The sequence below is a fragment of the Palaemon carinicauda genome, chromosome 22, assembly GCF_036898095.1.
Source record: "Palaemon carinicauda isolate YSFRI2023 chromosome 22, ASM3689809v2, whole genome shotgun sequence".
Lineage (NCBI taxonomy): Eukaryota > Metazoa > Arthropoda > Malacostraca > Decapoda > Palaemonidae > Palaemon > Palaemon carinicauda.
In genome coordinates, this window is record NC_090746.1 from 21592495 (window position 1) to 21604994 (window position 12500).

At 34.2% G+C, this 12500-nt stretch overlaps 2 protein-coding genes across 3 annotated transcripts in view; one reads left to right on the forward strand and one right to left on the reverse strand.

Moving 5' to 3' along the window:
- The window catches only part of LOC137616368 (organic cation transporter protein-like), a 50464-nt gene extending 49023 nt beyond the window's left edge, over positions 1-1441 (reverse strand). The window contains exon 1 of the mRNA XM_068346041.1: positions 1131-1441. The gene's annotated coding sequence lies outside the window, so the exon portion shown is untranslated. The remainder of the gene's footprint in view (positions 1-1130) is intronic.
- Positions 1-12500, forward strand: part of GC (gamma-glutamyl carboxylase) — a 123307-nt gene that overhangs the window by 29867 nt on the left and 80940 nt on the right. The gene's annotated exons all lie outside the window — the stretch shown is intronic.

Here is a 12500-nt window from a genome sequence, read left to right on the forward strand (position 1 = left end):
GCTGAATATCCTATGCTGAATATATGAATGAACGAGTGAATAATGAAACGAATATGCCTTATAATATCGACAAAAATATTTTTGAAAAGCACAACAGCTTCAAAATACATTAGTAGATAAGTGGAAAGCTAAATAATTGATGAATATCTAGAACATGTGGATAACTAAACAAATACAGTATATGATTTTTAACGGGAAACATAAGTTAAAATTAACAGACTCCTTTCCTTTTATATCAAATTGCACTTGCAATGACTGGAAAGATCTAAAAGAAAACAAATTTGCCGTTTCGTTATAAAAAAAACTCAGATCGACTGAAATTTAAAACGAAGAGCAGTATTTAAGTGTTTAATCATATTATTTGTACACTTATGTATTTAGTGTTAAAGGCCCAAGTATCTGCGAAATAGAGATTATTTAAACTTCGGTAATGGAAAGTAACCCATTTTGGTTTTAAATCATGAAATATTTTGAATCGGAGGGGCTACGCTGCTGATAAAAACTAAGTTCATGTACCAAATTTCTCTTTAGATTTAGTATATACACTTCCATGGCCTGGTCTGGCCCAGCCTATGCATTTCAGAAAGAATAAAAATCCGAGGCTCGGTATTTAGACTTCTTATTGCATCGAAAACTACCTCTGCGTTATGTTTTTATTTTCCTTCTAACGCCAATACATAGGATTCTCTACCGTTCTTGTTGCCATTATTGTTATAAATTTCCTTCTTTTTGTGAGGAGGAGGACCTGTCTGTTTTCTCCCTTCCACCATACCCAATCATTTTTCATTTTGACATGAATTCGGTCTTAAGATAGAAAAAAAAAGCACAAATACATCAGAAAGATTAGTTAGCCCTGATTTTTTTTTTTTTTTTTTTTTTAGAAACTTTTACTCGTCGTTTTAATCCCTGTAAAGAATTTTGCATTTACTCTCAAATTGAAAGTAGTAAGGTTATATTTTCTTATAATATTTTAGTGGATCAGAAAATAGTTGACTTCTTTCCAAGATCCATGCATTTGGCAGTATCGAAACACCGCAGAAATTTAATATCCAACGAATCTTTCTAATTTTTTAACCGTAATTATTCTAACAACAAATAATAGTATATCTAAAATGTAAAATCCACTTAACTTTTTCACTCCCAGTGACTGAATATCCGAATGCCCTTTGCAGCTGCCTTTGTACACTGACGAAGAAGCTCTAGTCTGAAATGACGAGCGAGGAGGAGGTCTAAAATGCCTACGCCTGAGGAGTGAGGAAACCGACCGAACAACACAGAGCCGTTTTGGTTATGGTTCGTTCGCTACCGAACCGGTTGCAAATAGTCCGAGAAAATGAGGGCGACCCAGGCCTTTTACGTTGTAATGCAAATGTGCGTATCATCTGGTTGAGCTTTTACACATTTTAAAGATGTTTGTGAAAGATCTTTGCGTGTTTGTTAATTTATCTTCTACTGCGTATTAGATTTACGCATTTCTCTTTTTGTATTTTCTTTAAGATTATTTCTCTCCCAACAGTCGCTTTAAAAACATTCTTGATAGATAATTTTTGTCATGTCTTTTTCTCTTACGTATATGCATTTACATTTAAACTAAACAACTTTTTGACGATTAATAATTAGACCCGTGATTATTTAAACTTCTTGATATTTTTTATGCAAATTCAGATTTTTAACCAATACGTAATAGAATGTTTAATAAAAAAGTGAAAACTTTTATTTTTTTTCTAAATAATGCAGTGCTGTATTAAGTAAAAGACCAAAATGTTGTTCTGTAATACATCAAGTCCCCAAATAGCAAGTGAATTAATCCCATTAAAGAATTTTCTTTTTCACATTCTCCATAGGTTTTACCGCATTTGTAGACCCCTCTGCCCCTTCATTTCTCTCTCTCCCACGTCAAGATTGGTCAAATATACCACTGAATGGCGTTCCATAAGCATCCCTTATAGAAAGTATTCTTTCATCCTTATTGATCTCACCGTGAAGCAGGGTCGGCCTCTTGAGTTGAATTTTCCCATTCTTTGCATATCCTTCCCCCAGTCCCACCTCACCCATATTCCGCCGCACCTCGTCCATCCTTCTGATCCGCTGACTCTCCACAGTCCTCCTCCTCATCACTGGCATGTTCTTAGCCCTCTGGATTGGTTCCACCTCCTGTCTTTTTATTACATGGCCATAGTTTCTTTAGCATTCTCATTTAGTATCCCTCCTTTCCAGTAATAATATTCCAGCAATCCATCACACCATCCTCATCTGAGTTCTTTCCAACATTTCCTCCAGTTTCCTCTTAAATGCCCAAGTTTTTGCCCCAGTAATAGTAAGGGCCTAATAACTGTCTTATAAATGTTCATTTTGAACCTTAATAACTTGTTCTTGTCTAAAACAACTCCAGTTACTTCTCTCTATTTTTGCTATGTTCCTTTCTCTTTGTTTCACTGCTTTTTTTAGTACTTCCCTCTTCTGTTATTGATTTGGAATCATAGGTACTTTTCTAGATATATTATAAGTCTATATTGTCGCTGCTGTTGATAATCAATGTACTGTCAAATGACATGCATTCAATGAAAAGCCCCATTTCTATGTGTATTTTGTGATATTAGGTAAGCGCGCAACCTGGCTTTTCTTGCTTTTACGTAAGCATCACTGTTTCAGTTCAGGCATGTTGTGCTAATTGTTGGTGAAGGATTGGAGCTTTCAAAGCCACTACAATGCCTTAGACGTCTTTTGACATCCGAGTAATTTGGTAAATGCATCGGAATGCTGGAATCTGGGTCTTCACTATGCCACATTGCCGATACATGTAATGGTAGCCAAAGCATTATTAACAGGGCGTGGAATCGGCCTCAAACTTTTGGGACTGCAGCACACTGTCATTGCGGTGGTTGTCAAAGGTCAACTACACAATGACAAGATCCCTTAGTCAATGTTCAGACATGGAGTTATCCGTTTTGGACTGCTAGCTCCATGCAAAATTACTTCCTGAATGCCTTGGGTGTGAATGTATCCACCCATCCGATATAAAATTGTCTTCCATAAGGGCATATATTTAGATCCCACTGACTGTACATCACAGGCGGGAACATTTGAATTGGGCACATGATCATCTCACTTAGACACACAATGATTGGGCGCTCCAGTTCTGTTCACTGATGAGTTCTAATATTGTCTGGACTTCACTGACAGGAAGCAACGGGCATGGCGGAGAGAACATGAATGGCTTAATAGTGCCAACATCAGTGAACATTACCATTATGAGGAAATTAAAAGAACGGATTTCCATGTCATGGAGAGAGGCACGGTGGTAAGTATTTTCTGTAAGGATGACATCCTTGATGTGTACGTGAGACCATACTATAGTGCAGTTGGCCCTAACTTCATTTTGATGGCCAATAATCCCTGTCCCCATCGTACTAGGGCGGCGAATCACTTTCTAGAACAGGAGACAATTGTCTAGATGGAGTGGCCTGTGCCATACCAAAACTCTGTCGAGCATGTGTGGAACAGGATTCAGGTTGCCATTTCCGGTCGTGTAGCACAGTCCACAACCTTTGAAGAGCTTGGAAATACTCATGGAAGAATGGAACAATATTCCTATTACAAGCATCCTAGTTCTCCTTGACAGCTTGACCCGACGTTGGCTCGCTGTCACTCAAGCAAGGGGAGGAAATCCTGACCATTCACATTAACTTGAGTGCTAAAGAAACGGAAAAAACTGCGTGTTTACAGTCTATTGTTAATCTCCTGTATGGTGAAATGCAATTTTCCAATGTAATAAGATTGTCGCCAATCAATACCAAAACCACTTCAATTTTCAATGAATTTCTGAATCATTAAAAGAGTAAGCTCTAACCCCAACTTTCAATTTATGGGTTCAAATATTTACGGTTGATTTACTGTCCTCAGAACATATGATTCCTGTAAAATTGTGAGTGATAAAGTTAAAATTATTGTTCTGTTTTAGCACTTTTCCATCTTCCCCAAGAATAATTCCATCTTATGTCCTCTACTGCTAAACATTAGCTCTGTCTTTCCAATGTTCACCTTCAATCCTTTCCTTTGTAGGGATCTTTTCCATGCTAAAAACCTCTTTTGCAGTTCTTCTGTGATTGATATGATTAAATCGTCCTCAAACATCAGTTCCAATTCTTCGTTTTTTCTTAATTGTGATGTCAAAGTGTCTATAATGATGAGGAACGAGATTGTGCTCAGAGCTGATCCTTGATGGAGGCCAACCTCCACAGGGAATGCCTCTGTTTCCCCATAATTTGTCTTTATAGTGGTTTTTCCTCCCTCATACATCATTCTCAAAGTTTTTATGAAGAAATATGTCAGTAATTTAGTGTAGAAGAAGTTTCCTATCTTTCTGCCATGATTATTAACGGTGAGTACCTTCATTTTGCTATGGTTGGGTTCGTCCGACCAAGGGAAGGTAGGGTTTCTTCACAAGTTATCCATTCATATTGAAGCCTGGTAGAATTAAAAACTATTCAACGGGTGCTTGGAGTACTTATAAAATGTTAAGAGATCATTATGGCTAATAAAGTTACATAAATTTGGTTATTGTGACATTATATATATGTATATATATTATATATATAATATATATATATATATATATAATATATATATGTATATACGTATGTATTTATATGTATATATACATACATGTATATATACATTTATATATATATATATATATATATATATATATATATATGTATATGTATATAATGTATGTATATATATATACAGTATATAATATATAAATATGTATATATATACATTATATAATATAAATGTGTATATATATATATATATATATATATATATATATACATATATATATCTATATATATTCATATATATATATACATGTATATATATACAGTATATAATATGTAAATATGTATATATATATGCATGTGTATACATATACATTATATAATATATAAATATGTATATATATATACATATATATATATATCTATATATATTCATATATATATATGTATATATATATATATATATATATATATATATATATATATATATACTGTATATATATACACATATATACACATGTACACACATATATATATGTGTATATATATATATATATATATATATATATATATATATATTCTTCTCATTGCTGTATAACTATACTGTACACCCATCAACAAAACCGGTGCCACTTGGCCAGACCTGACTTGGAGAGATCATGCCCCTCTTGCGCTGAAAGGTGGCCCACGTTAAACAAGCGAGACATCGTTAGGATGGTTCGAATGTGAGGAGGAAGGAAATTACCCATATCACTCAAAGAAATGCGATGATGAATGGAATATATATGAAAAGAGAGAGAACTTTTTTTATTCTTTTAAGAAATGTAATCTAATATTATTTCGAAACTAATTCATCAAAATATTTTATCATAACTTTTTATTTTAATTTTCCTATCCTATTTCTATATAAAATTTTGTTGAATATTATTGGAACGGACTATTCATATTAATATTCATAACGCGGAAATATCCTTCGTTTGCATTTTCCTAAGCATTCCCCCCATCTCTCTCTCTCTCTCTCTCTCTCTCTCTCTCTCTCTCTCTCTCTCTCTCTCTCTCTCTCCACATACTTATACTCTACGCATTATAATTAGGCGCTAATAATGTATCGTTTCAAATAGCACCTATTGGGTCACCAATCATTAATAAGTGGTCGTTGTTCAAAATTTCGAAGGTGATGAGGTTTTTTAAAGGTTTAGTTGTTGATTTCAGTGTTTTCCTTTGATTTCGATCATGAGCCACGTAGCTCGGTGTGGTTGTGGTCAGCTTTTGTTACGGGCTACTTGGCTCCGGCCCTCTTAGAGAAAATAGTATTATTTGATATATCAATTATATTAGTCTAAGGTTGGAGATTTAAAATGCAACATCAGTTAACATAATCTATATTGTTTCAGAAGTGATTGGTTGAGATAAAATATGTGAAATGACATGCAATGAAAGTTCATTGGTGTATTATTATAGTGATGTTGTGGTATATAGGATGCAGGGTATAACATTAAACTATCAACACATTGTCTACTCAAATTATCTGGTTCGGCGTCAATAACCTTAGATGTCAGGATGACAAAAAATTCCTAATCAATCAATCAATCAAATTAGGCCTATCTGGTAAGTCGCTTACTTCCAAGCGAATCACCAACCCCCTTCCCTGGAGACGATTGCTCAATGCTCAAAGGTCCGAGTCTAGCTGGCTTCACCCTTCCCAAGGCAAAAGGAAATATTTCCTTAGCATTAAGTATTCGTATTTTTACGATTTTTTTTTTTTTTTTTTTTTTTTTTTTTTTTTTTTTTTTTTTTTTTTTTTTTTTGTCGTTTCATGTCCTGATGTTCACCACCTTAAAAGTGTTCTCCCGGTAAGCTTTTCAAGAAATCCATTACTATCGATATTTGTTCAATCAGTCTTTCGCATATTTTCTTCGTTATTTATAGTTTTGATATAATTTTAAACACCTGGAAAGCAAATTGTATGAAATATTGTCATCTTAGTATTTAGTTTTTCATTGACTGAAAAGCTTCCACCAGAAGGATCTCATCATAACTGTTAGACCTTTAAACCTCAAACATGTGGGGATGGGGGTAGAAGGATATAACGAGGTGGCGGTTAAAGATGATGGTGGAGAGGTGGCAATTGGGTGATCTTAATGTATGGCTTGACGAGGTTTGCTTATTAACATTTATGAAGTGATGATGATTATGGTAATACCCCTACTGATAACTTTTGATATCCATGATTCCAACTCGCAATAAAAACGGGCATATATCGTTCGAACATTGTTTTTAGGTGGTCTTTGAACATCTTTGGAACATGGGATCTTCACCCGAAAGAAATATAATTCCTACACCAACTTGCAAAGTAGTTAGCGGTCTTGTGTGATCCTTGGGAACATCCAAATATAAAATATTGGATACAGGTAATATATATATATATATATATATATATATACATATATATATATATTTACATATATATATATATATATATATATATATATATATATATATGTATATATACAGAGAGAGAGAGAGAGAGAGAGAGAGAGAGAGAGAGAGAGAGAGAGAGAGAGAGAGAGAGAGAGAGAGAGAGTTACAAGGATTTTGAATGTCCCAAAGACTTTTTAGTCCATTCGCAGACTCCATTTGCTCTTTGGTAGAGCATTTGGAGAGTTCTTATGATCTTATCTAACTTATTCTAGAACTCGAGAGAGAGAGAGAGAGAGAGAGAGAGAGAGAGAGAGAGAGAGAGAGAGAGAGAGAGAGAGAGAGAGAGAGAGAGAGAGAGAGAGAGAGAGCAGCTGCTAGAATAATGCAAACACAGGATATATAATTCCGACCTATATTAATTGAAATAGTCAGTTCCCACAATATTTAAGGATTTCAAATATATCGGTGTGATTATATATTTCGATAACTATTCTCGAAAACGATTGCCTTTCTTAAAAGAATAAGAGATAAGACCTCTCTATCTCTGTCATATATATATATATATATATATATATATATATATATATATATATATATATATAATATATATATATATATATATATATATATATATGTAGTTATATATATAATATATATATATATATATATATATATATATATATGTAGTTATATATATAATATATATATATACATATATATATATATATATATATATATATATATATATATATATATATATATATATAGCAACGAAAGGAAAAATGAAAAAGACTTGATTGGAGTTAGTACTTTCATCCACTCAGGACATTATCAAACTCAGCAATGAGAATACATATACAAAGACATCGTATTTATACTGGAGAAGAGGATCCAACAGCTGTCAGTTTCTTAATAATTCCGGAGAAGTCAGATTTTAGATAAAAGAATAATACTGGATTAACGGAAAACAGACCTGGGCTTAGATTCAAATTTCTACCTTGAGTACAGGAGATTAATAATGATTCAACAATATTCCTTTGGAAATAGTCATTTACATGGATAACTTTTTCCGTCTTTGACCAGCCAATTCTGTGACTTGACCCTAACCAGTGGGAGGCCAAGGCATTATTAAGAGAACCCCTGGAGACGGCCACCTGATGTTGTTTTAATCTGACTGGTATACTTTTTAATGTTTGGCCGACATAAAATAGGTTACACTCTGAACAAGGAATGCTATATATTACATTATTATCATTTCCAGAACTATTCTTAATTAACATGTTTTTTAATGTACACTTATATTTAAACACTACAGAAATGTCTAGTTTTTTCAAAAGTGGTATAACATCTAAAAAACAAACATGAAATGGCAAACAAAGCATATTATTAATTGTTTTCTTTCTCTCTAATTGGACACTATAAAATGTTTTCTTAGCCTTATTCATACATTTTTCTAAGAAATATTTAGGATAACAAAGATCTGTTGCAATTTTTTCTATTTTAGTGAACTCCTCCTCAATGTAATCTGGGCTACAAATTCTCAATGCCCTAAGGTACATGGAGGAAAAAACTGAATGCTTAATATTTTTAGCGTGACCGGAGTAAAAATGTACATATGAAAAATTATTTGTAGGCTTTCTATATATGGAAAACTTAAATTTATCTGTTTCTCTAACTATTAAAACGTCTAAAAATGGGATACGGTTATTTTCTATAGTGAATTTTATTGATGGTACTAATGAATTAATGATTGAAACAAAGCCCTCAAGATTAAAATTTTCTTCTAAAATACCTAGAACATCATCAACATATCGATACCACACCATTTGGGAAGACCACACTGAAGGGATTAATCTAGATTCAAAAAATTCCATATGTATGTTGGATAAAAGTGGAGACAGAGGATTACCCATAGCCATACCAAAAACCTGTTCATAGAAATCTCCATTAAAACTAAATTTACAGCCTGTAGCGGCCTGGCGGGAAAACGATCCCTTCTGACTTGTAGACGCAGTTTTTTTTTCTTTCGTAATATAGGTCGGTCTATTCCTTTCAGTTTAAATAGTCTTGCATTGTCTCTCTTCATATTATTTTGCTTAGTATTTTCCCACATTCCTGTTCCTCACATTATATCTATCTATTTTCCCCGATATCCCTTCTTTCATATAGGCCTATGTGATATCCGCACTACGATTCCTTATGTTTTGTACCTTACGTCAGTAAGCATGTAAACAATGATAACAACATAAATTTTATGCTGTGCAGAAAGTATAACCTATTCTGTAAACCTGAAATTAAGCATAGTATTTTTTCTTTATTCCCGCCTCTACAATATTTTAATGAGACTAGCACGCGCTTCCCTTCAAGCCATCACTTTCGACAGAGGATAAAAAATAAGGAATCGTAGTGCGGATATCCCATTTATGAAAGAAGTGATATCGGGAAAATAGATAGATATTAGGTGAGGAACAAGAATGTGGGGAAATAATAAGCCAAATAATAGGGAGAGAGACAATGCAAGACTATTTAAACTGAAAGGAATAGACCGACCTATATTACGAAAGAAAAAAAAAAACTGCGTCTACAAGTCAGAAGGGATCGTTTTCCCACCAGGCCGCTACAGGCTGTTCTTTTACCTCCCTTTAAGTTTTCACAAATATTGGGTTTTATTAATTCCATGATTTTGGTAAATTCTGGTATTCAAAGAAAGTTTATAATAACATGTTTAACTTATGCTGAGTGTAATTTATCCCAATTTGCGTTAAAATATGTGAAAAATTACAAAATTACAAAGCGTGCATCCGAAAACAAGCTGCTGTCGTTGACTTCGGCGGATTGTGTTATTAAATTTAGACTTACCAAGACGATTCTTTATAATATATTTATTCTTTCACATTGTTTATTGTCAAAACATATATCTGATGGAGAAATATAGGTTAATAAATAAGTTTCGATTCACATTACTTGGTAATTATTTGAGAACAATGAAGGTGTTCGGACAAAAATACTTCCGACCAATCAGGTATCAGGAACCTTTCCGAGCTGAAAGGGCACCCATGTGAGTGGGTGCAAATATGCACCGCTATAAAAAATAGACTATAGTGAGTTAGCAACACGTGGTTATTTATCATGAATATGTATCAATAACAACGTGTTGCAAACTCTAATGAGCTATCATAGTGGAGATGAGTTTAGTTCAAATCTAAGAACAGATTCCTGAATTCGACAGGAATATGTACGGTAGACTTGTAATAAACTTTTATTTGTCTTGATAGCATGGTTGGTTACATTCTCTGCAAGCATGGTTTCGGCTAAGAGGCATAGGTTCGAATTTCTGCCCAGCCAGAAGCTGTTATCATTAATGAATTTTTAATAGATATTCATTCCCAAAGATAAAATTCGATATTAAATGCCATTGTGGTTGATATTTACATTAATTAAAATCAAGAGTGTTAGTCATATATATATATATATATATATATATATATATATATATATATATATATATATATATTCTCTCTCACTGACGGGTGTAAGTACCAGGAGCCTGCATGGTGAGGAGCAGGTATGCTGGCTGTTTAATTCGCCTCTTTGGCCCACATTTTGAGTTCCCTTACCTCTAGCATCAAGGGCTTCTTGACCTCTTATTTTGAGGTGCCTTACTTCTAGCATTAGGGTTTTTTTTACCTCTTATTTTGAGGTGCATTACCTTTAGCAATAGAGGCTCTTTGACCTCTCTTTTTAGGTGCCTTATTTATAGCATTAAGGGCTTTTTGACCTCTCTTTTTAGGTGCCTTATTTATAGCATTAAGGGCTTTTTGACCTCCCTTTTTATGTGCCTTATTTATAGCATTAAGGGCTTTTTGACCTCGATTTTGAGGTGCATTACTTCTAGCATTAGAGGCTCGTTGACCTCTCTTTTTAGGTTCCTTATAGCATTAAGGGCTCTTTGACCTCTCTTTTTAGGTGCCTTATTTATAGCATTAAGGGCTTTTGACCTCTCCTTTTAGGTGCCTTATTTATAGGTTTAAGGGCTCTTTGACCTCTCTTTTTAGGTGCCTTATTTATAGCATTAAGGGCTCTTTGACCTCTCTTTTTAGGTGCCTTATTTATAGCATTAAGGGCTTTTGACAAGTTCTTTAGTTCTTCGGTTTCCTTTATTTCATCTTTCAGTTTCCTTAGCTCGTCAATATCCTTCAAGATTTCATCGTATTCTTTCCTAGTTCGTCAGTTTCCTTCAAGATTTCAAGAGAGATTTCTGTGCCGTGTGTCGTCAGTTCGTCAGATTCTTCAGAGAAATCGATGGCATTCATGTCTTTTTCCATCAGGGCGATAGGTAAAGACAGGAATGCAATAAATTTTCTCCGCATACGTCATCACGCTAAAGTAAACGACGAGCAACACAATATATTTACCAATACGATCTGGATATGACCTTTCTTCAATGTCGAATTTTGGGACTATCCTGTTGAAGAACCACACGTCACTCACCGCTCAGTTGAACCATTCTGTCTCCGTCCTTATTTCCTTAGTTCCTATAGTCTCCAATTATAGGATATCGTTGCAAAAGCCCAAGCAAAGGATCATTCAAGGGGCGTACATTATGTTCTACAAAGCTCGACAACTTTTGCAGTTACCACCAAAACCAGCTGTAAATGAAGGTGTTCCGGAGAGGCTCCTGTTGATCCTGTAGTTGTAATACACAATTCTCACAGTCAGCTCCCTGTTCCAAAAATACCCATTAACAATGTTCACTGCGTTACATGCTTAGTTTGAAAAAAAAAAAGAGATCAGGTCTAGAAGTCATTTGAAGCTCGTACGGAGCCTTTCAGAACTTCTCCGGGATGATTCTGTTCTGGAGTCATTCAGAACTTCATGCTAAGACTACGGCTATGTCTTCTGAAGTCTTTTGAAGATACCGGAAAATTTTCTTCAGGTGCCGTTTAGGGAGCTCCAGAAAGAATCTATTCTGGAGTCATTCAGAACTCCATACTAAGTCTACGGCTATTTCTTCTGAAGGCATTTGGAGATACGGGAAAGACTTCTTCCTAAGTCGTTCAGAAATTCTGTTGTAGGGTTATTCAGAACTCGATGCTTAGTTTATGGCCATTTCTTCTTAAGCCATTCAGAGATCTGTGAAGATTTTCTTCCGAAGGACTCTCGAAAAAGCCCTTCTTTCGTTTTAATAAACCCTATAGACAATTTCTCTGAGCGAGGTAGATTTGCACAGACTCGCAGCTGTGCCTTTTTAGCTCAGAAAAGATTCCTGATCGCTGATTGGTTAGAATTATCTTGTCCCACTAATCAGCGATCAGGAAACTTTCCGAGCTAAAAGGGCACCGGTGCGAGTTGGTACAAATCTGCTTCGCTAAAAGAAATTGACTGTAGTAACTCATCATCATCATCATCATAATAATAATGATAATGATAATGATAATAATAATAATAATAATAATAATAATAGTAATAATAATAGTAATAATAATAATAAACTACATGATTTGATTCATAGATTTG